Genomic DNA, 24,172 nt, shown 5'->3' with positions numbered 1-24,172 from the left:
CCATCCTGCTAGAAGTGAGGGAGTGAGTAGCTGTGTGGTGGTCAGTTGCCAGCATGGGTTAATCAACAACAGATATGAAGTGAAAATCTGTAAGCAGAGGTAAATTGAGCTGAGAAAGGTCTTGAAAATGGGAGGCCTTAATATAGTGAAGAAACTTTGATTTCCTAGAATAGAATGTTAGCTGGTCTAAAGAGCATAATAAGTAATTTCTTGTTTTAAGTATATTTTTTTCTAAGTAAATAACAAAATGCATTGCAAAAAACCCCCACTTTGCTAGTAGTATCTTAAATCTGGGGAACCGAGAACTAAAGCTAATTCCAGGCTATGTCTCTATGGGTAAAGAAACAAGCCAGGAACATTTTTGCTGGTTTTAGGACAACAGCATACACAACTCCCCTTCCAGACCCTTTCCCATGCCCCAGACCCCCCCGTCCATGTGATTCCCCATAGCGTTACCCATTAACAACAGTCCTTTGCATATAATGTTCCTTGAACTATAACCTGAATTGTCTGTTTGTTAAATATATAATTTGGAAAGCAAAAATAAATAAAAGAAGATAAATTCCTAGATTCTCTGAAGTTATGGTTTTGCCTCCGATGCGTTAGTACTTTCAGTTTGCATTCCTGTGATTGTCATTTCCAGAATGAGAGATAACAGACAGTAGAAGTTAAGGAGTTTATTTTCTCAGTAAAATATAAAAGCTGTTTCCATCAAAGCCCTTGGTGTCTGCTATCTGTATTATTAGTGCATCAAATTCTGTCTCCACAGGTGTAAGCATGGAACACAAGACAAAATTTATATGGAGACCAAAGAGAGAGAGAATCAGCTTTATGGTTTAAGGTTTTATGTTGCAATATATGAAGTAAGCAATTACCTATGAGAAGCATGACACTGCTAGTGCAATTCATTTCAAGAAAACTGTGCCTTTCAGAAAAAAGTAGTGGAAAGGTATCAGCTATCAGCTTGAAGAGCTGACACACAGATGGATAATCCGATCCCTTTATAACCAGAATTGTTTAGTGAAGAGAGAATGGATTCCCTTTTCTTGAAGAGACATTCTAAGCACCGATTTTCCTAAAATGAATGTTTCTAGGTTTAATAAGATGATTAATTTAAGTAAGGATAGGTAACTTAAAAGTAAATTCTAAATACATAATTTCACCCCAGAAATATTTGCAAATATCAATTATCAAACCTATTTTTTATGCCTGTTCAAAAAATAAGAGTTAAAGACAGTCATAGGCTATTTTTTCCTAGCAATAATCCCAGAACATAAGCTATTAGCTGTTTAGCCTCATTTGTCTACCTGGGAACTGAATTATTTCTTAGTTAAAAAGGGACAGGTCCCTTTAATTGTGTCACCGGATCCTGTTAAACTGTGTCCAGTGTGATGTCATATAGTAAACGGTATAGCTTCAGCCAGAAATGTTTTTTTTTGTGGCGCCTGGCAGCTTATAAATCCAATAACACTCTGTTCTTGATGATGTAGGTGTCATCCCTTTGCACTATGGTCTTTTCAACAAAGTACTCATTACCTTAGAGATGCACAATTTTCTATAAATTGGCTTTGATTAGGTGATGAAGGCAGAGTTCAGATAATGTATCTTGTCTGCTGAAGATTGCAGATTCTCTTTTAATAAAATTCTGCTGATAAGAATAAAACAGCCTCTTACTCAGGTTGGAGTAATTAGAAATTAGGCTGTTTGGAACAGGAGCTTAGTTTTGCCTAAAAGAAAAATGCTTCTTAGAACAAGACACATAGATTAAAGCCTTTAGTTATATGGCCACTTTATACACCCATAAAATGAGAATCGCCTTGGAAGAAAAATCAACTTTATTTTAATTAATATAGGGGGAAAATAGTTTTTAATTAGTTGAAGAAAGCTAAGAATATTTGCCATCTTCATCCTTGGGTAATCAGAAAAGTCTGTGTTCTACATTTGACTGAATGCTGACATTTATGCAAAAGGTAAAGCAGAGTGAATTTTCTGGAATCACTATTAAGGGGGCACTTATCCCAATTTCCTCAGCTGTAAGTGAATAGGGATAACCAACACAGTTTAATTCCAGATTTCCTTTCTTGCAAGAGTATAATGTTTTCCCTCCTACCCAGACATTTTTTTTGCATTGCTTTCCCTGCCTCTGTACTGACATTCTTTCTCTGCACTAGTTTTGTACATTGGCTCATAGAATTAGGCATTGTTTTTCATAAGAAATCACAGCTATCTTGAGTTTGGAGGCCAGGCTTTAGAAAACCTTTAGGGCAGGGTCTTAAAAATAAATTTAGAAAAAATGTCCCGATGAAAGTAATTTAGGCATGCTGGGAACTTGACTCTATCAATTATGCCTAAGCATTTTAATAACATTTCACACTGCTTGTGATTGCACACATAAGATGAAAGATGAGCTGGCTGTTGAGAGCAGGCAAGTAAACTGGAAATGTAAATCATTCAGGTAATTAAAATGCTGACTTACAGAACCACTCCGCACTATGATAGAGGCTCTTCTGCCATGAGACTTAACATTTTTGAAAAGGTCAGTTTTCTACTTTCTGAAGCACTTAAAAGTGCTTTTATTTTGATAATGATTGTACATGTCAGCCATAATAATCTTGGTCTTCCATGCTTTTTTGTCCCTAATTGGTACAGAAAACACTTGGGGATTTATTCACCTTCTTGAACAGCATCTAGTGCCATTGTACATGGATATGAGAGACACTTGAGCCGGACTTGGAGGTAAAGCATAAGGCTTAAGGAAAACCTGTGTATTCTGGAGTAGAAGCTGAATGTTATGTAAAATTTGGTAGGGCACATCAAGTATCATTGGACATCTGAATGATGCTGATAAATTACTTCATTAATCTATTAATTATATAGTTCAGAAATAACACACAATATTATTTATTAGCAATCATTTTCTCTTGTCCATTTTCTTTTAGTCACATCTGAAGAGCTAACCTCAATTCTTATAATAAAGATTATACATTTTTTCCTCAAACAATTTTCTTAATGTGGATGAAAATAATGTTTGATTGAAACCTGCTTATATTTCAAATTATATTTCTTTCTTTCACTATGTAGCCTCAAATAGGAAAGAAATATCTTTGTTGCTGTTGTCTAGTCATTCAAAATGAGAATTCTGTGATTCAACACTCACTAAGTGACAAATTAAAAAGTCTATTTTATATTTTCTTTATCTGTACCACAGAAGTTTGGAACCAAATTCGACTAAACACCTTTAGGAAGCAAAGGTTCATTGTACCTTTTCTGAAAGATTTGGTTAGTATTTTCTTCATACTTATACATTCTTAGTTTTATGAAGGTTCTCTGACTTTTATTTATTTCCTTACTCCTCATATGATATCTTCTTATCCTGGACTATTTACCTTTGAGATCTCAGATTCAGTTTTTGTCTTATGTAGAAATCAGTCTTGAAATCATGATGGATGGTATATTTCTAATTGTATTTAAATTATTGTCACGATTGTAAGTTCCCTCAAAATGCATAGGTTTTGTCTGAAAAAAATATTCTTTATTATTTTTTTTTTAATAATGCATTAAAATTATTGTCTGTTATAGTATTTTATGCCAACATGAGAATCAATTCCTTCCATTCCCATCAGTTCTGGTTAAAACTTTCCTTTTTTTCCCCAAGTAACTAAATTCTCCTTTCATTCTTTCTTTTTCTACTATTTGTTTTTATTCTACTTAAACAGAGAGAAGATCACTACTAAGCCTCTGCCTTTCTGTTGATTCATATTCCACAATTTTCCCTTGTGAATATCTACATCAGGACTGTACTTCTGGGAGGGATTTTGTTGACCATAAACATTCATAATCAAGTTATGCAAGATACGGCTATTCAAGGAAATATACTTCTCCACATAGCCATAAATAAAATTCCTTTCCTACTTGCTGGATTCTCTCAGTGTTAACAGATAACAGGCTTTCCTAGGGGAGCTCCCTAGTCATTCACACAAGTGTGAAGCTGATACCCCTTATCTGCAAGTGTCCTGCAAAGAGGAAAGGCATAGCTTAAGCACATCAACTCTACAATTTACTCATACAGATATTTTATTGATTTTTAAGTTAACTTTAGACTTATTTTTGGTATCATCTTAGATAACCAAATACTCTGACATAATAATTTCTACCCACTTAGGAAGCAGTATAAATACAGCTTTATAATATAAATGCTTTGAATTAGTGAGTGCAGGAAAATGCACTAGTTAGCACATCTTTACTCCTGAATGATCTGTGCTACTTATTAGGAGATATTCTTGAGTGTTCTTTCCATGGTTGGTTTTGTTTACATTAGGGGACTTTGCCCTGCTGTTCTCAGTTACAGTTAAGTTGAAGATTGTGGCCAGTAAATCTGAATTACTACTGGAATAAGTGTAAGAACTAAAAGCTAATTTCGGCAAATTTGGAGAATGTATTTATTGTGACAAAATTTCCTTCTTTTTCATGTCTTGACTTCTGCAATCTATTTCCAGTACTCTTCATGAACAAGCTCTGTTACTTCTTTTTAACTGTGTTTTCTGTCTTTCGTTTTCAAGTTGCATTAAGAAATTTTGCCTAACATTAATGCTGGTTGGAATGATCTAGGCAATAAAGATTTTAAAAAGACACATTCGTATTAACTGCAAAAGAGAGGAAAACTAACAACCCACATTATCATGTTTGTTTTCCTTCTAACTGAACTGATGAGGTGGTAATGAAGGCTAAATATCTTTCTCTTCACTAATGTTATTTTGAGTGTGATTTCTTTCTTCAGTTAGGAGGTCAAAAAACAGCTCAAGAAAGGTATTAGCAAATTCTGTATTTTAGCTCCACTCCTAAAATACAATAGCAGTATTTTAATATTTAAAAATCTATATACTCTAGTAGCTAAACATACTCAACTTTCAGGAAGCTAGGGTAAAAGAGAAGATCCATTGATAGACCCATTGGCAATTCATCCCATTCATGCCACAACCATGAAACAGGGGTGGCTCTTCCATCACTGGCACATGCTCATTCTTGTAATTACAGAGGTTTGGAAGACATTTAAACCATTCCACACAATATTTATTTCAAAGGTTCCTATTTCATACAGCCTAGTTGTCATTTAGAATTTTCTATATTATTCAGTGGTCTTATCAGAGATACCACTTTGCCTTCTGTCCATAGCTACATTAGAATTAAGGTACTGTTTGACTGCATAATTTCTGTGTGATTTTTTTATTTTATCCCTGAATTAAATGTATAGATAGATGATATAGAGATAGAGCTAGAGATAGATATAGATAGATATAGATAGATATAGATAGATGTAGATATAGATATAAAAGGAACTTGCTAAGAACCCATTATTTCATTCTATTGTACATCTTTATATATAATATCTCTGAACTTGCGTTTTTGATAGGTTTGGGGTTTATTTTTGCTTTTGCTTTCTGATATAGGAAAAAAAAAAAAAAAAAAAAAAAGACAGGATTAAATCTCCGTATTTTAATTCTGACTTGAACTAAGAAGCTGACTTGTTTGGAGCACTTAGCTCACTTAGCTTTTTTTTTTTTTTCCTAAACAGTTTAAAAGCTCAAAGGAAAACACTTGTTTTGCCCATTTTGTCAGTCTCCATTAGAATAAACTGTGCATAAATTAGGACATGCATTTGTTATGTCGTGTGGCAACAGTGACCATCGTCCAGGGAAGTTACAACCATGGGCAGGGAAACAGATGAGACAAGTCTTTTTTGTAAGCAAGAGAACTCATTTATTTCCCCCTACCCTGGGCTTGGGAGGGGGTGAGAGCGAAGAGGGGTGAAGATGAAGAGGGCAAGCAGGGTCAGGGCTGTGAGTTATATTGGGTATTTTAGGGAAGGAGTCTTAGGTTTAGGTCAAAGAGGGGATATCAGATTTCAGCCTCCTCGAAACAGGACTCCACATGCATTTTTTAAAATGTGAGTTTCATCTGTGCAGGCTATGAATCTGCTCAGCTCCTGTTTGCTGTTGCAGGATGGCATAATCATTCCTTGAGCATATCTGACAAAGTATCTTTCCTTGTCCTACTCTGACAACCAGTGGAAGGTGTCTGTGGCCATGGCAGGAAGGGTTGGAACTACCTTATGTTTAAGGTCTCTTACAACTCAAACCATTCTATGAGTCTATGACCTCAAATAATACAAGCCCATCTTTGGGTAAGTAATTGAGCTGTTGATTTCCATGTGTAATTGGACCTTCAGCTCCAAAATCAGACACAAACCTGTCTACAGACACATAGTTGATCTTGATATTACTTCTAACTTATGACTCCACATAAAAAACCCCCATTTTTTTAGGTGTCTCAAACTTATATCAAATCTTTGCTGGAGGTAATTACATGTCATTCAATGGAAACAAATGGAATAACGTTTGCAAGTAGATACTGCAAAAATTGAGCAATAGCTACCTTGAAAAAAACAGAAAAACTTGTTCAACTCCTCTTGTAGTGGTTTAAGCCCAGCTGGCAACTAAGTTCCATGCAGCCGCTTACTCATTATTCTACCCATGGGACTGGGTGGAGATTCTGAAGACTAAAAGTGGGAAGCTCATGGGCAGAGATAAAGATAAAGGCTATGCATGCAAAGAAAGCGAAACAAGGAATTAATTCACCACTTCCCTTTGGTAGACAGGTATTCAGCTATTCCCAGGAAGGCAGAGGTCCTTTATGCACCATGGTTTCTTGAGCTCCATTATGCACAAATGTCGCCCCTTCTTCCTTCGCCTCCCAGTTTTATACACTGAGCATGACATAGCTGATAAGGAATTTCCCTCTGGTCAGGAGGGGTGACCTTTTGTGGCTGTTTCCTCTCACTCACTCCCGGTCTCCATGCTAGTGTGGCAGTACAGAAAAGCAAAAAAAAAGCCTTGGTCCTGTGCAAGCCCTGCCCAGCAATAACTAAGACACCTCTGTATTATCAACACTGTTCCCAGCAGAAATCCAAAACACAGCCCCATACTAGCCCTTGTGAAGAAAATGAGCTCTGGCCCAGACAAACCCACCACATCCCAGTATGTGCAAATTGAATTAAATGGTCGTACTCCTTTGAAGAACATCCATTTTTATATCAAAATATAAACTCCATGTTGAAGTGTGACCCTGGCACCACAGATTTCCTCAGTAACACCAAAAATTGCAGTCAAAAGCAGATCATTATGCATAGCTAAACAAGCTTTAGGGCTTTTCTCTCTTTTGACAGCAGAAGCATAACATTAAGTTCATCAGCAGTCCACCAAAGCTAAGTATTTATACACCTGATGCCTTAAATGCCCTTATTTCATATCATTGGTCACTTCATATCTGTAGTATTCTTCCTAAAAATTCTGATGAAAAATATTATACTCTGTATACTTCTTTCATTATGCTAAAATCCATACACTTTAAGAGACATTTTAGCAATCCTTGACTTTCATGTACATTGCCAGATTAGCAGTTAATGCCTTATGCTAAGTCAAATGGTGAACACAGTTTTATTTTTAAGAGGAATAAAGTAATTAAAAAAATAGACATTCTTAGCACACTTTAAACATTAACATTGCATATACTTGCTCTAGTCAACTCCTCTGCTAGAGAAAGGAAAATAAAGAGCACCTACTACTGAGAAATTCACTTAGTAGTTTATGTAAAATATGTATTTGTGAATTGCCATGTCATCAGACCCTTCTTTGGTAAACACACAATTTAATAAACGATGAATTGTGAAGTGTTTGGGGGTGTTTTCAGTTTTATGGGATATATTTAAGGCAGACTGCTTCAGAGAGTGGTGTAGTTTTCCACATGTATTTGCCTCCTGTCTTTCAAGATATAAGTCAACAATACATTTGCATGTCCCTGCATTCTTTTTTCTTTTCTTCTATTGTTTAACTGATAAAAAGATCACTTCAGACACAGTTGGGCACTTAATTCCAAACTGTAGAGATGTGTGCTAGGATTAAAACTTAGTACTATTAAAAATACTGGAGCTGTGGACATCCACTTCTCTAGATTTTTTAAAATGAAAATAGCACAGTATGTCAGGTGTGGTCATAGTCTCCTATTATCAGTCTGCTGTGATTAGTGCCCAGAGTGGTTGTAGCCTTTTGCATGAGAGAAAACCAGACTGGTTCCACTGTTTCTTGTCCCTAGTTCCTACTGTTTAAAAATGGGAAAACAGATGGCCAGCAGAAGGATAGCCAAGGCCCAAGTATGCAGTCTTGCGTGCGAAAGGGGCTGAAGAAGTAAAAGATAACAGCAGTTAATGTATGAGAAAGATGGAGGTTAAACCAAGTAACAGTCTGCACTGATGAGACATTAAAGGACAGAATAACTGAAGGGGTACAGAAGGGAAAAGCTGGAGTAAGTAGCTAGTAAGAAAGAAAAGGAAGAGAATGCAATGTCAACATCATGTATACATGATGATGTTAGTACATGTCCATACTCATTCACAGCTGGAAAGGAAAATTATAAGTTCTAGAGCAGGTAGAGGAAATACATATTTAACTGTACAACTGAATTGAAGCCTATGAGAAAGGAAAGTGCAAAAAAAAAGGAGAAAATTCCGCAGCTTCTCTAAACCAAAATAAATTTGCTGAAGACAAAGGAGCCATATTAGTCCAGCTTCAGAGAGGAGTTAAAATTTTAAATGGGAAAGCTGAGGGTTTGGAATTATAAACAATGTGTTTTCAGAGATGTAGTAGCGCTAAGAGCCATGCATAGTCATAACCATAAAGAGTATCTGAGGGTAATTTAAATGAAAAAATTGCATTAAAATAAAAAACCTTAATGATTTCTTAATGTAAAAATGTCAAAGAGAAAAATTCAAAAAGAGGAAGCTCATGATAATGATTATATAAATTATCCTAGTTAGCAGTTAGTTTTGGAATGAATGCATATTCTCTGTGATATATAGTGTTGCAACACAGTTTGCTCAATCAAGTTACTTTCTAATTTTCAAATTTTGAAACGTAATATGTAATTATGTTCTACTTAATATCTTCTATTTAGCAGTTGCTGTAACTAAGGCCAGATGGACTGCAATTACATTTCAAATGGGAACATTTAGCACTTTCAAAATTAAATCGGTTATTCTAATTTTTCATGAAAGTGATAAAAATAGAGATGTGGGATGAACCACATAAAAGTCTGAGACAAGTCACAGAACACTGAATAAGGAAAAGAAGGTCTTTTCACCATTGCGCTCTGAAGAGCTAGATCTTAAGAAAAAAAAAAAAAAAAAAAAAAAAAAAAGGTTTTCTACTGTGGTAGAAGAAAAATAAACAGAATAAAAATATTTTCCCCCCTCTAATAGAAAGCATCTGTACTACTTGTGAATTTTTATAAAAGGCAATAGATGAAAATACAGGTGCTAGAATGAATCACACCCTGCTTGTGCAGTGTTTAAGATGTATACACTCTCTGCAGATGAGGTGACCTAGCAGTCCTTTACATCTTTGATTCCCCTGGTAGTGCATTTCTGCTAATGAGACTAATTTGGGAAAAGAATTGCATGTGTGAGAAAATGGAGAAGCTAAGAAGCAGTGGCCTGTATATCTCTCACATTTGCCACTGTAAATAAAGTTGAGTCTGTTTTCTACCTTTAGACAGTGCTTAATCTAGCAATGGGTTTTTTTGTTGTTGTTTGTTTGTTTGTTTGTTTGTTTTCCAGTTATCTTTTTCTTGTTTCATTTTGTCTGTCCAGTCTCTTATAAATGGTTGGTTTATTGCAGTAGATCTAGATGGGTGTTTAAAAACCAGAAGTCATTATGTCATCCCACTGAAGTGAGACCACATGTAGAAAACAATGAAAGATTAATAAATAGAAAGAAAGAAAAAAAAGAGATAAATGGCTTTTTGTGGTGGTGCGAGAATTGTTTTATTAGGTTTTTATAAGAAGTTTATGTTATGGTTTGTTTCACTGTATCCCCAATTCTGTAACCCTTTTGTGTTTTCTCTATAATAAGGTGTTTTGTGTCAATCATCCCACCCCCCACCTATCCTTGTCCGTCCCCTCTGCCCCCCCTGCCCTGCTCTGGGGCAGCCTGTCTCTCACTTTGAGGAACCCTCCCAGGTTACGAAATCTCAGGGAGAGGGCTTCAGGTGATAGGCCCCCTGGGGGGAATTCCTTTCCTCTGGATTTTAGTGGTCCGAGGCTTGGGAGTGGGCACACCTTGTTACCCCCTGAATCCCCTGATTTGTTGTCTTGTTGTAACCCCCCCCTGAACCCCTCCTCTGCTTATAAGGTGGAGGAGGGAGATTCAAACTCTCTCACTTGCTGGTCTCTCTGGCCTGAGGTTTGGACCAGCTGCGGACTTCCCGCAGCTGGGCCTGAATAAACACCTTTAACCTGCAAAGCTGAGAGCCAGCCTTTTCTTCTGCTGCCACTGCTGTCAAGACACTACTTGGTCCAGCTGCTGCTGAGAAGCCGAACCAGCAGGTGAAGATACCCTGCGTGCCCATCCGAACTGGGAACATTCTGTAGCTGTGCAGATCTGAGCCAGCCGGAGGTCAGCGTCCGCCCAGTGCGGGAACAGAACCAGACACAGCTTTTCAGTTAGGACAGTCATGTGAGAACTGCAACTCTTATTGCTCTTTTGCATGGCTTATTTATACATATTGTAGTAAAACCCCAACTGGATGTGAACTCTAAAATTTAGTTTTTAAAAATTAAAATTTATCCAAGTTGTTGCAGGTGACAGAAGTTCACACACCTGTTTTGGATACTAGTAGCATTCCTGATTCTTCAGTCTGAAGAAGGCAAAAAAAAAAGTCAAATATTTCACTACCTGAATGAGCATGTCAGCATTTGACAATAATCTGTATGTATGTCTACCTATCTCTATGTGAATATTTGAATTACATTTCCAATTGGTTAATTGTAAGTAGCTTTTTGTCTAATAAAAAGAACATTATGTTTCATATTTTGAAGCAGGTAAACACTGCTCATGTCTCAATATTAGAATTCATGCTATGGAACAAGTATATTTGGTTAATTTGGAAATAATAAGTATCTGGGATCAAGGAGCAGGGGTTCTGATTGTTGAAACAAACCTTGCAAATGTATTTCAATTAGTGTTTTACTTGGAACCTTCTTTAGGTTCATAATTAGCAAAAATTCTTAAAGACATAATAGATTTATATTACTTATAGACAGATTCAGTCACTGTAACAGTGTTTCTTTTCTTCTTGGCTTTTTATGTTTTTAACAGTAACACAGTATTCTTCAGATAGTTGTCTTCTTTCTAAGATTTCCTGAAAAAAAAAAAAAAAAAAAAAAAAACAAAAGAAACACTTGAATCAATTAGATAGATTTTGTTTTGCTTAAGCTTTAAAAGGTAATACTTCATATTTAATCTATGATGGGGCTTCATATTTGATATATGATTAAAGTTGATTAAATATCAATTAAGGTGACAGTAAGGCCTAAAGAAGGCAATTTGATTCTAGGCTTTAATTGCTTTACTACAACTCCAAACATAACAATGAAAACTTAATTATTTTCAGCACTCACTTCACATCATCTCTGTTCCATGACATATCTTGAACTCATTACCCAAGTAACTATTTTTCATAACCTAAATAATTTCAAACAAGTGAAGCTACTTGAATAAGTAAGACTTTCCTAAATCAAGCTCTGGATTTTTGAGCCATCTGTAGTGGTGTTTTACCATGCCTGAAAATAACCCAACCAACAACCACCCCACTCCTGCCTCCTGCCCCCCCCAAGAAAAAAACAACACCACCACCAAAAAACCACCAAAATCCAAATTTAAAAGCCAGAAAAAACCTAAACCAGAATTATGAATAAAGGTGACCCAGATAAGAAACTTTTTGTGAGTTTATAACTAAACAATGGCTAGTACTGATAGATGGATTCATATTTTAACTCTGGCAAGAAACAAATTGTCTTTAAATATTATTTAATGTGACTTCCTTTTTTTGTGATTATGCAGCCTCATTTGGGTGAGAACAAGAATAATTTCCTAACAGAATTTAAAAAATGCAGTGCAAGATGTTAATGTGTAGCTTGTTCACAATGTTAACTCAAAACCATTACTTTGATATACTATCCCTAAAGTTTGGAATTTCTACCTTACAGAACTAACTGCATTCATTCACTTTAAACTCAATCTATGAGAACCAGCAAAACTTGATTATCTAAGAAGTCTATGATTTAGGAAAGATTAATCTTTTCATTGATGTGTTGCCTAGTCTAACATGAAGTTTTTAATGGTCTTGATTTTATGTTAACAAGTGTTCAGAAAAAAACAAACAAACAAACAAAAAAACAAACAAAAAAAACAATAGCAATAATTCTAGGGCTCTGAAAGGGGCACTGAGCACCTCTTTTCAGGAAGCTGACCCATTCCACAGCTGAAAATGGAAAAACCAAGGGGGATAATGTGGACTGTATAAACAATGACCATGCATCCCAGAGTATTATTTTTAATCTCACTGAGAAGTGTAAGCTCTTTAGAGGTGGCATTCATGTGTGTCCACTAGGCTTACGATACCTCCTTGAGACAGGGCAAAGAGCATCAATGCAAGTAGTGGTGGGCTGAAAAGGGAACCTGAGAAGCCAAATCACTGAATCACAGAGTACCTGGAGTCAGAAAACACCTCTGGAGATTGTTTCAGCCACCCTCTACCCAAATAAGAGTATCTTCACCTACAGAAAGTTTTCCAGGACTGTTCAGTCAGGTTTTAGATATCTCCACAGATAACGACACCACAACTTCTCTAAGTAATCGGTTCCAGTGTTCACTCACCCTTACAATAAGCAAATGTTTTCTTATGTTTAGAAAGAACAGCCCCTTTCCATCTCTTCTCAAATGAAAGATACCCCAGTCCCTTGATTCCCTTTGTGGCATTCACCGGACTTAATCCCTAGTCAAGCCTTGCATACTGAATTTTGACCTAGATCAGTCGTAACTTTTCTATTGCAAAGGGCTATAGCCTACTCAGGTAAATGAGACCTAGAGTGTGCCTACTCAGTTCTGTCTGTTTAGGTTGATCTGGTACATACGGGAAAAAAAGAAAAAAGAAAAAAAGAAAAGAAAAGAAAAGAAAAGAAAAGAAAAGAAAAGAAAAGAAAAGAAAAGAAAAGAAAAGAAAAGAAAAGAAAAGAAAAGAAAAGAAAAGAAAAGAAAAGAAAATGAGCCAAGTTGTGAGGCAACTGCCAACAGCTTTATATTTGTGTTATTTTGGAGGTGTGCTTACGAACTAACTAATAAATGGCTAATTACCTCTAAATATGGGGATACTCTGGATCCCTAATAGTGGTCTAAATTGGACCGGGGGGATGAAGCCATAATTTTTCACTAGTGTGAGCTCTGTGCACATCAAAACATAGAAATGACTAACTGGCTGTGGCACTCACATTGCTTATAAATAAATTTGAGACTATGTGAAGCCAAGTACTGGGGTTCACTTCTCACAGTTTCAGCATCCAGATTCTCCTATTTGAGATTAGTTTCCCATTTTACATTGGACCATCACTGAACAAATAGACAGGAATGGGTTCACTGCATGCATGTGTCCAGAAATTTATCAATATTTCTAAATTACAATTACTACTATGCTTTAATCACAATTACCTAAAATAAAATAAAATAAATCAAATAAAATACATTAGAACAAACAAACAAGGTTTTCAAATTGCATTCAAGTGGCAATTTTTGTTTTTCTCCAGGTGATGCTTTTGAATATTTTTTCAGTACTTGCGACATTCGCATTTTTAATTTATTATCCTGTTTTTGTTTAAGACAAAAAAACTAAAGAGAAATGAAAATTCCCTTCAGCTATTCAAATACCACAATCCAGGTGCTTTTTGAGCTTAATGTACAACTATAAGAAAGACTCTGGTGTAGTTAAGCGAATAGTTCTTTGTAATAAGTGGAAGAGAAAATGCATTGTTATGAGGAAACTGTGAAGGAGCAAAGAAATACAGGGATGCATACTAATAGAGTTTTGTTTTTACCCGAATTTATACTGCCCAATTGGGGACATCTACTCTTTAAGAAATCATCATTAGTATTACTGTCACATAGGGACTGATCAACCTTCTAAAAGGCAGAAGAAGTGGAATGTTAAAGATATTTAAATGGGTTTGGGGTTTTTTTTCTGCTGTGGGATTTTAAATTCTTGAGTTTTTTCACACTAGCTGAAGGACTTTCGACCTTTATGAATTAATGAATTACAGATAAAAATTAAATCCGAGGAAAGTAGTTAATGTTGTGGTGTCCTGCATGTGCTTGGAAGCGCTGGCCCATGGGCTAGCTCAGTGTCCTCACTGCAGTACACGTGCTCTAGGTCGGGGCAGCTAGTCTCACTAGCCACCTCCTCCCCGTGGGTACTTCGTTCCCCACACCCAGCATAGGACAAGATGTTCTTGGCAACCACGGTGACAGCAAGAAGGAGGATTCTCTGAGCAGGGTGAAAGGCTTTATTATGAGGGAAACCTGACAGGAACTCCATGCCTGATCACTGCTGCTCAGGAGAGCCCCAAACAAGGGTTGTGCATGACCTTATAAATGGGGGAGGACGAAGGGGTGTGAGCATTACAACAGCCAATCAGAATAACTTGGGGTGGAACTGGGGGTGTAACCATGGAACAGGGGAACCCGTCACAGATGGGGAGTAGGGGATATCCCAGGCACCAGCCTATCACTCAACACCCTCCCTGGAGCTTTCCAGAATCCAGGGAAGAGCCCCAGCATGATAGACAGGGTGCCCGAGGGGAGAGAGAGGGGATTGACATGAACAGGTGTGGGGTAGGGTGATTGACAGATAACTGAATGGTTACGTAACAAGCATAGGGGGGGAAAAAACATTGGGAGGAACGGGGATACAAGGAACAAACTATTACATAAAATTTCTTATAAAAATACCAGCTGCTTACATAAAACACTTAAGAACTTGATAAAACAACTCTTGCACCACCACAGTTAAGATTGTGTTGGCTGGAGAGATTATGAGAGTTGTACTTTCAGAGACATTCCCAGTTAAATATATAATATTTGGAAGTTCACTTGCATAAGAACTATTATGAGTGGGGAAAGTGAATGTTCAGGTGATACTTGTGCCGAGAATTGTACATCATAACAAAAATGACACTTTGACTATGCATGTAATGTTTTAATCTAAGAACTCTATACAACCTGTATAAGATCTGGAGATCTGGATGATTTCCTACCCTCTTTTTTTTTTTTTTTTTTTTTTTTTCCCCCCCCAACAGCTTCATGTAGAGCCTGTAAGAAAATAAAATACCTCCTTTCAGATGAAAAAACAAAACAAAACAAGCACAAACAACAAAACACATCAATCCCAAAAACCATGATCCAAGACAAAAATTCCCCAATGGCCAAACAAAAACCTGTATCCATTAATTTCTTGTTATTTGTACCTTAGGCATTTCACAAAATATTAACATAGAAAACAAAGGCTTGACTAAACTATGCAGGCTCATTTATTGCTCAGTTCTGATAATTTTTACCAGTTTATGCTAAAGTTTAATCTCACAGAGAGGTTATCTTACTTTTCATTCTACATTTGTCTAACATAATTCATAATTTTAAGTATTTTTTTACTATATATTCATACAGCATTTTAATTGCAGATTACTTCGGATTCTAGCCAAGGATTTTCCTTTAACTTTCAACAAATTTATTAAAGACAAATGTTGATACTCTCAGTATGTGGTACTATTTACTCTTGAAGAAATATAAAAACTGGATTAGCTTGTAGAATATAATTGTGATGGTCAGTTTATATAAATTTTCCACTTGGTAGAACAACACATTTCCCTGTCACTAATTCCAATTTTCTTAATACTGGGTTGTTTACTGAAACTCTGCAGAATGTGCTTGTGAAACTTTAAGGTCCATGGATGTGAGTAGGTGATTCCATTTTAAGAAAGGGTCTTGAAGGATGGAGGTCCAAGTGAGGAAACAGACTCATCTTCAAGACTTTTCACGTGAAGCACTTATAACCGACACATAACCTTAGCCCAGCTGCCCATAACAAGTACAGTCACTTGAGGGGTAACAGATCTTATCAAGACAGGAAAAAACTCTGATGGCACCCTTTCCAGCTGACTCCACTAGGAAGACAAGACTGTCCTCAAAACTTTGAAGAGAGTCTGTGTGTAAATTAGCAAATAGTGCAGCACCACTAGAGTGGACCTAAAGAGTTGGTGTGAGGACCAGTAGCTCAAGCCATACTATTTTTAGGCATTGTGATGCGTTCTTATTATAGAGCAGTCCCATGGCTAAATTCTTCATAGGGGTTGCAATACACCAGGTGCTCTCCCAAACCTCATTTTTCTGTATTGTTTCATCTGAGCATCATCTAGTTATGGCATTCAAAGGTTGTTAAACTGAGAGAGTATAGCAGAAATTCACTTTCCACTCCCAATGAAGTTTTGAAAATGAAGATGGAATGAACCCTGGTCACTGTGGACAGTTAAGAATGTGTGCACATACAGTATTGTAATTAATTTACTGGTCATTGTATCTATCTTCTTAAGATCATACTGACTATATATATATATATATTAATTATTTTTTTTCCCATTATGAGCTTTTTCTTTATTATGGAAATTTACCTGAATAATTCAAGAAATAACCTTAATACTGCTGTCACATTCCACATCAGACTTGAGAAACTTCCAGCCAGCCATCTTCTCTTCCCTGATCTGCTGAACGGAATATTGCTTAAATGGCTAAGTAATCAGAAAAACAAACAAACAAATTTTAAAAAAATAAATAAGGCAGGTAGAGAAAAAGAGAAAACCTTTCCACAGTAAAGGTGTAGTTATCCATGTTATTCTTTTTTCTTAATGTGTGTCAACTAAATGAATAACAATTTATTGCCAGCACCTTTCTCTTGAAAATATTAGATCATGTGGAAAATAATTCTGAATTTGCAATTCCCTTGCAATACTTCAGTTATTTCTGACAATGTAATATGACATTAAGATACACCACTCAAGAGAGATTTTCTGCATATAATTATTATTAATCTGGCTGCAAATCTCACTAGTTAAGTTGCCTTTGTAAATACAATTTATGTACTCAGGACAAATGGGGTGAAACTCCTGTGGCACAGTAAATTTATCTACAGAGCAGGGGTCTTCATCCAAGCTAGTCATCCAATCACCTCCAGTTCCTTTGTTACTTTGAGAAAATGAATCTTTTCTATGTTATTGATATAACTGCTCCTTTTTTGAAAGTATTTCTAGCTCTTTGTTCACATTAATTTTGCAGCTTAGCTAGAGGTTTACAGAGAAAAATACCCAAATAAAGATGAATATCAACTATAAATTTAGAAAATCAGATCATTATTCTATCCCTGAGTCTGAAAGAAGTCTGTCTGTTGTGGTGGTGTGATTTTCTTTAATGTGACCATTTAAATGGTTTGTTCCAGTTTCTCCAGCCTGTTATTTTGTTCCAGGTTTCCCCTCCCTCTTTGAATTGTCTATCACTCCGTAAACTGCCTTTCTTCCCACCTATCTGAATGTCAGTCCTCCCTAATCCCTGCCCTTTGTTCTAGAAAGTTCCCTGTCAGCCCTTGTTGTCACAGCCCCCTGCCTAAACTCTTCCTTGACCCTGCCTCCAAATGTTGTCGATCCACAGCCGACCCCACCTTCAGGTCTAGAAGTTTCCATGTTCCTCAACACCCTATTGGTTTGATGTAGTGGTGTGGGATTTGCTTTAGGTTTTACTGTATGTGCTGTTAATTTATGGTTCGTTCTATGTACCCCTGTTTGTTCCCCCTAATTATCTTTCCCTGTTTTTCTCCCCTCCAGCTGTTATATGTCAGTCCTCCACTCCCCATCCTCTGGGGTCTGCCTGTCATCTCGGGGCCTTCCCCTGGAGCTAGAAAGTTCTTCCAAGGGCATCAAGTGATAGATCCAGATCCAGAGGGGGTCCCTCCTTTTAATTTATGTTTGGTTTATGAAAATATCATTCACCAGTGTGACCCCTCCCTGGTGATCCCTGATTTGCTCACCCCCTGCCTCTTCCCCTTGTTCTGCCCCCAAATAAAAGCTGCTGGCAAGCAGCCTGGGCGGCTCTGCCTGGGCAGTTACCTGGAGGTCAGGAAGTCACATGCTGGGGCCCCAATAAAATCTTGTGACCTGCTCAGCAGCGTCTGCCTTTCTATCTCTGCCGTCGTTGCCTTGCACCACCTGTGCCTACTGCCGAGGTCGTGTGGGAGCCAAGACCCCACAGGATTGTATTAGCTGACGCAGCCAGCTATCCGTACATTTTCACACAGCGGTGTCTGAGCTAGCCCAGGAGAGTGTGAAGACCACGCTTTAGGCACCACAACAGTTCTCTCAAGCTGTATCCTCCCCTTGCTTTCCCCCATTAGTTTTAGTTCTGTAAGTCCCTCCTCTAGCTCCTCCCTTGTACAATTCCCATTGGTTAGAGAATTGTACCCACCCCTTGTACCTTCCCCATTTAAAAGATTGTGCAAAGTGCTGGTTTTGGTTCTTTGTCCCTTTCCCTCTCTGGGGAATAAACTACTTTAAGAACCACACAAAGGATCCCTCCCTGTTCTTTGTCCCAGTCTTTGATGCTGTGTCACCTAGAGGCGTATAGAGCAGAGGCAGCCCTGCCCTACACTGCCACTCAGACCACTTGTGGTTTGAGGGTGGCCACTCTTGGATCAGGAAGGAGTGAGGGGCTAGCTGGGGAACTCTCTGGCCACATCAGTCTATATTAGTAATTTTATAAGATTTTTTAAAGAAATTATTATGGGTACATTTTTATGTACTTATTGATTATATTGATTAAGGTCAAATAAACAATGTGTATGCGTGCATTTATGTGTCTGTATGTTCTGTGTATGAGTCTGAGGATCTGAGATAAAGAATGAATAATACAGAGAAGTCCTTTCAGAAGATGCACACTATACTTATCAAAAAGATTTGTAATATTTGTTACACATCTACCTATAACTAAGGATGGAAATAAAATACTAGGAGAGTAGGGAAGTAGCTTGATTACTATTTCTGAGAAATACAGAGTAATTTGATTTCTCTAGTATTCATCATTCAGAAGATTCCTAACCCAGCATATGTAGCCATCAAAAATATTTGTTGTCCTTTTGTTAAATCCTCTCCAAGATCATACATTAAAATAATCTGATTTGTGTCTGTGTGTATGCATATGTGTTTATGAAAGCTTCAGTATTATACAAATATCAGATTCTTCTATGAATGGAGTTTTTTTGCAAAAACTCACATAGCTTCTCTGAATTTTCAAAGTTTTTCAGTTATTTGCAGTAATTTTCCTATCTCCTCTTAGCACTGACAGGTTCCAGGAAGAGTAGAACATAGAATTTTATTTTTTTAAAGACACTCCATAGCTTAACCTCAGCCAGAAGCCAAGCCCCACGTAGCCACTTGCTCATTCACCTGCAATGGGCTCAGAGTGAATTGGAAGGGTAAAAGCAAGAGAACTTGTCCACTGGGATAAAACCACCTTAATAGGGAAAGCAAGAGCCTCACAGGTCAGCAAAGCAAAACCAAGGAATTAATTCACTGGTTCTCATGGGCAGCCAGGTGTTCAGCCACCTCCAGGAGAGCAGGGCCCCATCATGGGTAACAGACTTGGGAAGCCAAACAGCATCAGTCCAAATGTCCCCCCTTCTTCTTCTCCGCACCACCCCCCCCATTTTATGTACTGGGCATGATGTCATATGGACATATTTTAGTTGAGGTCAGCTGCTCCGGGTATGTCTTCTCCCAGTTCCCCCAACACCCTTGTCAGCATGACAGGACGAAAACCAGAGAAGTCCTTGGCCCTGTGCAAGCCCTGCCCAGCAGCTACAAAGACATCTCTATACGATCAGCACTGTTCCCTGCACAAATCCAAAACACAGCCCCATATGAGCCACTGTGAAGAAAATTAACTCAGCCAAAACCACAGAATAATATTTCTTGTCCTATTCCTTAAGCTGTAGCCTAGATGGTAAAAAGTTCTGAAAATTTAAATGAGAGCTTCTTAAAAAGCTTTGATTTATCCCCTATAAGGATGCACACATAGGTGTGTGAGTGGATGTGTGTACATTTAATATTAATATATTGATATGGATATATTTCATATTTAGTATGAATCTATAGAGAAATGCATAGACATTCTACATGCTTACATATTTTATATAAAATTCTTTCAAGATTTTGTTGCATATAATGATAGTTTTTGTCTGTTAAAAACTATAGTAGAATAATGGTACAGAAGATGAAGATGGTTAACACAAAGATAAAACACTATTTTTATAATCACTATTCTTGTCTTCAAAATGCGACTCCGGTCATTATCTTCTGATTTGCAATTAGGCAAAAAAAGTGAATGAGTGGGCAATGAAGACATCAGGGTAAGTTCTCACCATCTGTGCCTTATGCAATATATTCATTGTCATCTTGCTATTAAAGCTTCCCCAGATAATTTCCTGAAGGTGTTTTTTTTTGTTTGTTTGTTTGTTTGTTTGTTTTTGGGTTTTTTTGTGTTTTTTTTTTTTTTTTTTTTTTTTTACCAAGGTGTCACATTTCAAGCTTTTTTCCCTTAAAAGAGTGTCCTGGTAAATACATGGTGTAACTAAGTGGATATTTGAGATTAGAACAGGAGGGGATCCAAAATGGGGCAGTTAAATACAATAAAGACACCAGCTTCTAACAAATATACTCTACGCAATAGATCTTTCTTCAACTTCTTAAAAACAAAAGAGAGCTATTTACCAAAAATTAAGAAATACTAAGATTTAATTTAATTTAATGAAATTAATAAAGATATAATTTTTAAAATATTGCAAACAAATTTAAAAAATAAAAATATTGCTGAAGAAGCAGCTGTTTCCATTACTATGAAATTTTTCGTTGCCATTTTCCTAAATCCTATGAGAGAGAAAATGAAAAAGTGGAAAGAGATTGTGAGAAGGGGTGAAAATTATCTATATGTTACAGTGAAAGTAACAGCATGTGTTTTATTTTTTCTGGGGTGCGTTTTTTTGTTTTTTGTTTGTTTGTTTGTTTGTTTGTTGTTGTTGTTGTTGTATGTATCTGCTTCCCCACCCCCCCCCCCCATTTAAAAACAAAAAAAAATTCTTCAACATCAGGATATTAGTTGAAAGATTCAGAGTTACATTACTGAACATCATACATCCATGTGAATGCATATATGTGTCAAGAGCATTGATAATGTTCAATAGCTTGCACTATTCTTGACAATCACAATAGGATTAAAAATGGCTTAGTAATTACTGGTGCATGAGTTCCTCTTTCAAAACAGAGTGTGCAATTATATCAAAGCTTACTTTTATACTCGAAAAAAAATGTTTATGTACAATCTTACATGAATATTCCAGGAACATAAGATTATTTTTTTGTCAGAGGTGAAATTTTGCAGTAAAAACTCATATGTTCTCAACACACATAAAAATATAAACAGCAGTCAGATTACAAATCTATTAATTTTATGTATCACTGATGCTCTATTACAAATATTTGAAGTTCATTAACATTTTTATATTTGGATGCACTTGCATTTACTACCACATTTAAAGAATTGCAAAGTCAAAGATACCTCTTTTTTACAGAGTAATTTCAGTCTCAGCTAAGCATGAAACCAAGTTACAGAATTTGTAATTATTTTCTTTATTTTCCTTCTGTAATTCTTGCCTTTAAACTGTACTTCTTTTCCCTCCCTTTAAAATATTATATCAAACAAGGTAACTCTCAAAAGAAATTTAGCATTGTCAGCAGTAGCAATTGACTTTATATTAGCTTTAATATTTTAAAGTTTTCAAGCAAGGAAACAGTGTTTTTCCCAGAGGTCTCTCTTTCAATTTAAGCGGTGATAAACAATCTAGATCAGTGTGCATAATTTCTTCAGGGACTTACCAGCAACAAGAAGACCAAAACTTCCACAAAAGAATAAGGTAAATTACAATGGAATAAAGTTAAGTGCTAAAACACAAATGAAGTGCCAAAGCAAATAAACAAACAAATAAATAAATAAATAGCAGAGCACAATACTATTTTAATTGGATACACATCTGAGACAGGACCTGAAAAATAGATCTTTTGCAATTCCACTCTCTAGCCACTAAATTATACAAAAGATGAACCTAGATTTGTTATTGAAAATAATTTTGGCAAGAGTTTCTGTAGCGTAGATGATATAAATAATTCTAAAATTCTGAAAGATTATTAAATTAGATAACCCCTAAGGGATTACATGACAGACTAGTGGGAGGCTAGTTCAAGGTGATAAGAATGATAATATTGGGGAAGAATTTAATGAGGAATTTTAAATTTCCTTGGAGAGGTTAGTAAATAGAGTAGCCTTTTAAGTAATTTAAAAGAGTAAAACTATAAGAAAAAAATTGAGTTTAGTATTGTTAAGGAGATTTATTTGATCTGGACTGGTTTACTAGGACATTTTTTTCACCATAGAATAAAAATACTTGCCATTTTACCTTAAAAGAAACTTTTGAAGTAAATATGACATTAAAGTGAACTGGATCGCTTGGCTTTTTCACTGTCAGCCAGCTCATGATTTGTCCCCAAAAAATGTATTTACACATGGATTGAAAGGTAATAAATAATGTTAAAAAGCTATTTTTTATATAAATAATTGGGTTTTTTAGAAGATTTAAAAGCACTATTGAGATTGATATAGCCATGTGATTAAATCACATTAAGAAAGTAAGTTCTGTGAGAATATATTGGGTTAGAACCGTATCAGATGTACAATGAAGTTAATGTCAACAGTCAAGTTTATATTACTCCTTTATGCTGTTGATTGATGGGTCAAATAGTTGTAGTACTCTGTTGGATATGTTACAATGAAAGCATATCCCACTACAGATATATATGAAGGCTGAGGGCAGCCTTGACAACAGTATAACCATGAGATTAAGGAGATTAAAATCCTAGAAGTGAGAAAAATCAATAGCATAAGCACAGCCCTGGATTTCAGGAGAGTAAAATTCATCTTACTTTTGGAATTTCCACTGGAAAACTGAGTTGAAGAGAAAGTTGAGCAAATTCAGCAGACAGCATGGATGAACAGTGAACTCAGCCACAAAAAAAATCCCAAACCAATCCTTAATATAAACCAGAGGCAGAAAGAGTTTGATTATGTACAGTACAGGATGAAATGCGATGAAATGGAATAAATGTGAGATTTATAAATGTATTTATTTGGACCTTTCTGAATGCCTTTGTTCCTACTGGCAAAATATTAAAAGTCTACAGAAATAAATCCTTACATTCCAGAGCAGGCAGATAATGGTGAACATTGTAAGAGGTATAATTTGGTTTTAATCTAAAAAGAATGAGTTATATAAAACAGTTTAGTCAGAATTTCACATGGAAAGATGAGTTGAGCTCAATAACACCTTTGGATGTTCCCAGGTGATTGAGTGGTTCTGAATAGCTGTGTAAAAATCTTTACCTCAAAATTCATTTTGCATTAAAATTAAGCATTATGCAAATCAGTTTTGCTTTGCTTCTAGGTACAAGCTATAAATTTTGCTTCTCTTTGACTTAAAGGGATAAACTATTAACTGAGGATTCTGAACAGTATGAGCAGAAACAAATTTTAGTAATCCAGTGTATAGAGTCTTTAGGTGTTGTGGTTTTGGCCTTATATCTCCCATTTAAAACAGGAAGACATAAATATTTATCAAAACAAATTCTTCCCCACTATACATAGATGAACATAATTTGTGTAAACATACACTCTGTAATATACTGGGAAAGTGGGTAATCTGGGGCCGAGATTGCAAATTAGCTTTCTGTTATCGTTTAATGAAAAAAAATAATGAAAAATAACAACAAAATAGTTTTAATCTTTAAAAAATACCTAGAATATGCTAAATTACAGTTCTGAATTTTGTTTCTAAATTAGTTTTAAATTATAATTCTCATCGAGTCAATTTAGAGATTGAATAAATCTTAGACAACCTCAAAAAGGAAAAATGCTTTTACGTATATTAATTAAAAATACACAAAGATCATTCAAGACCATTTTGGTAAAACTAGCTCATACAGACAATGTAAGAGCTTGTTCAAAACTTAAAATGGATTATTCCTCTTTTAATGCAAAATTGATAAAATCCAAGGGTTATTAGCATGTACTTAAGAGGAACAGTATAAAAGTAA

The sequence above is a fragment of the Hirundo rustica genome, chromosome 2 (assembly GCF_015227805.2).
Source record: "Hirundo rustica isolate bHirRus1 chromosome 2, bHirRus1.pri.v3, whole genome shotgun sequence".
Classification (NCBI taxonomy): Eukaryota; Metazoa; Chordata; class Aves; order Passeriformes; family Hirundinidae; genus Hirundo; species Hirundo rustica.
Note: the sequence above shows the minus strand (reverse complement) of the source record.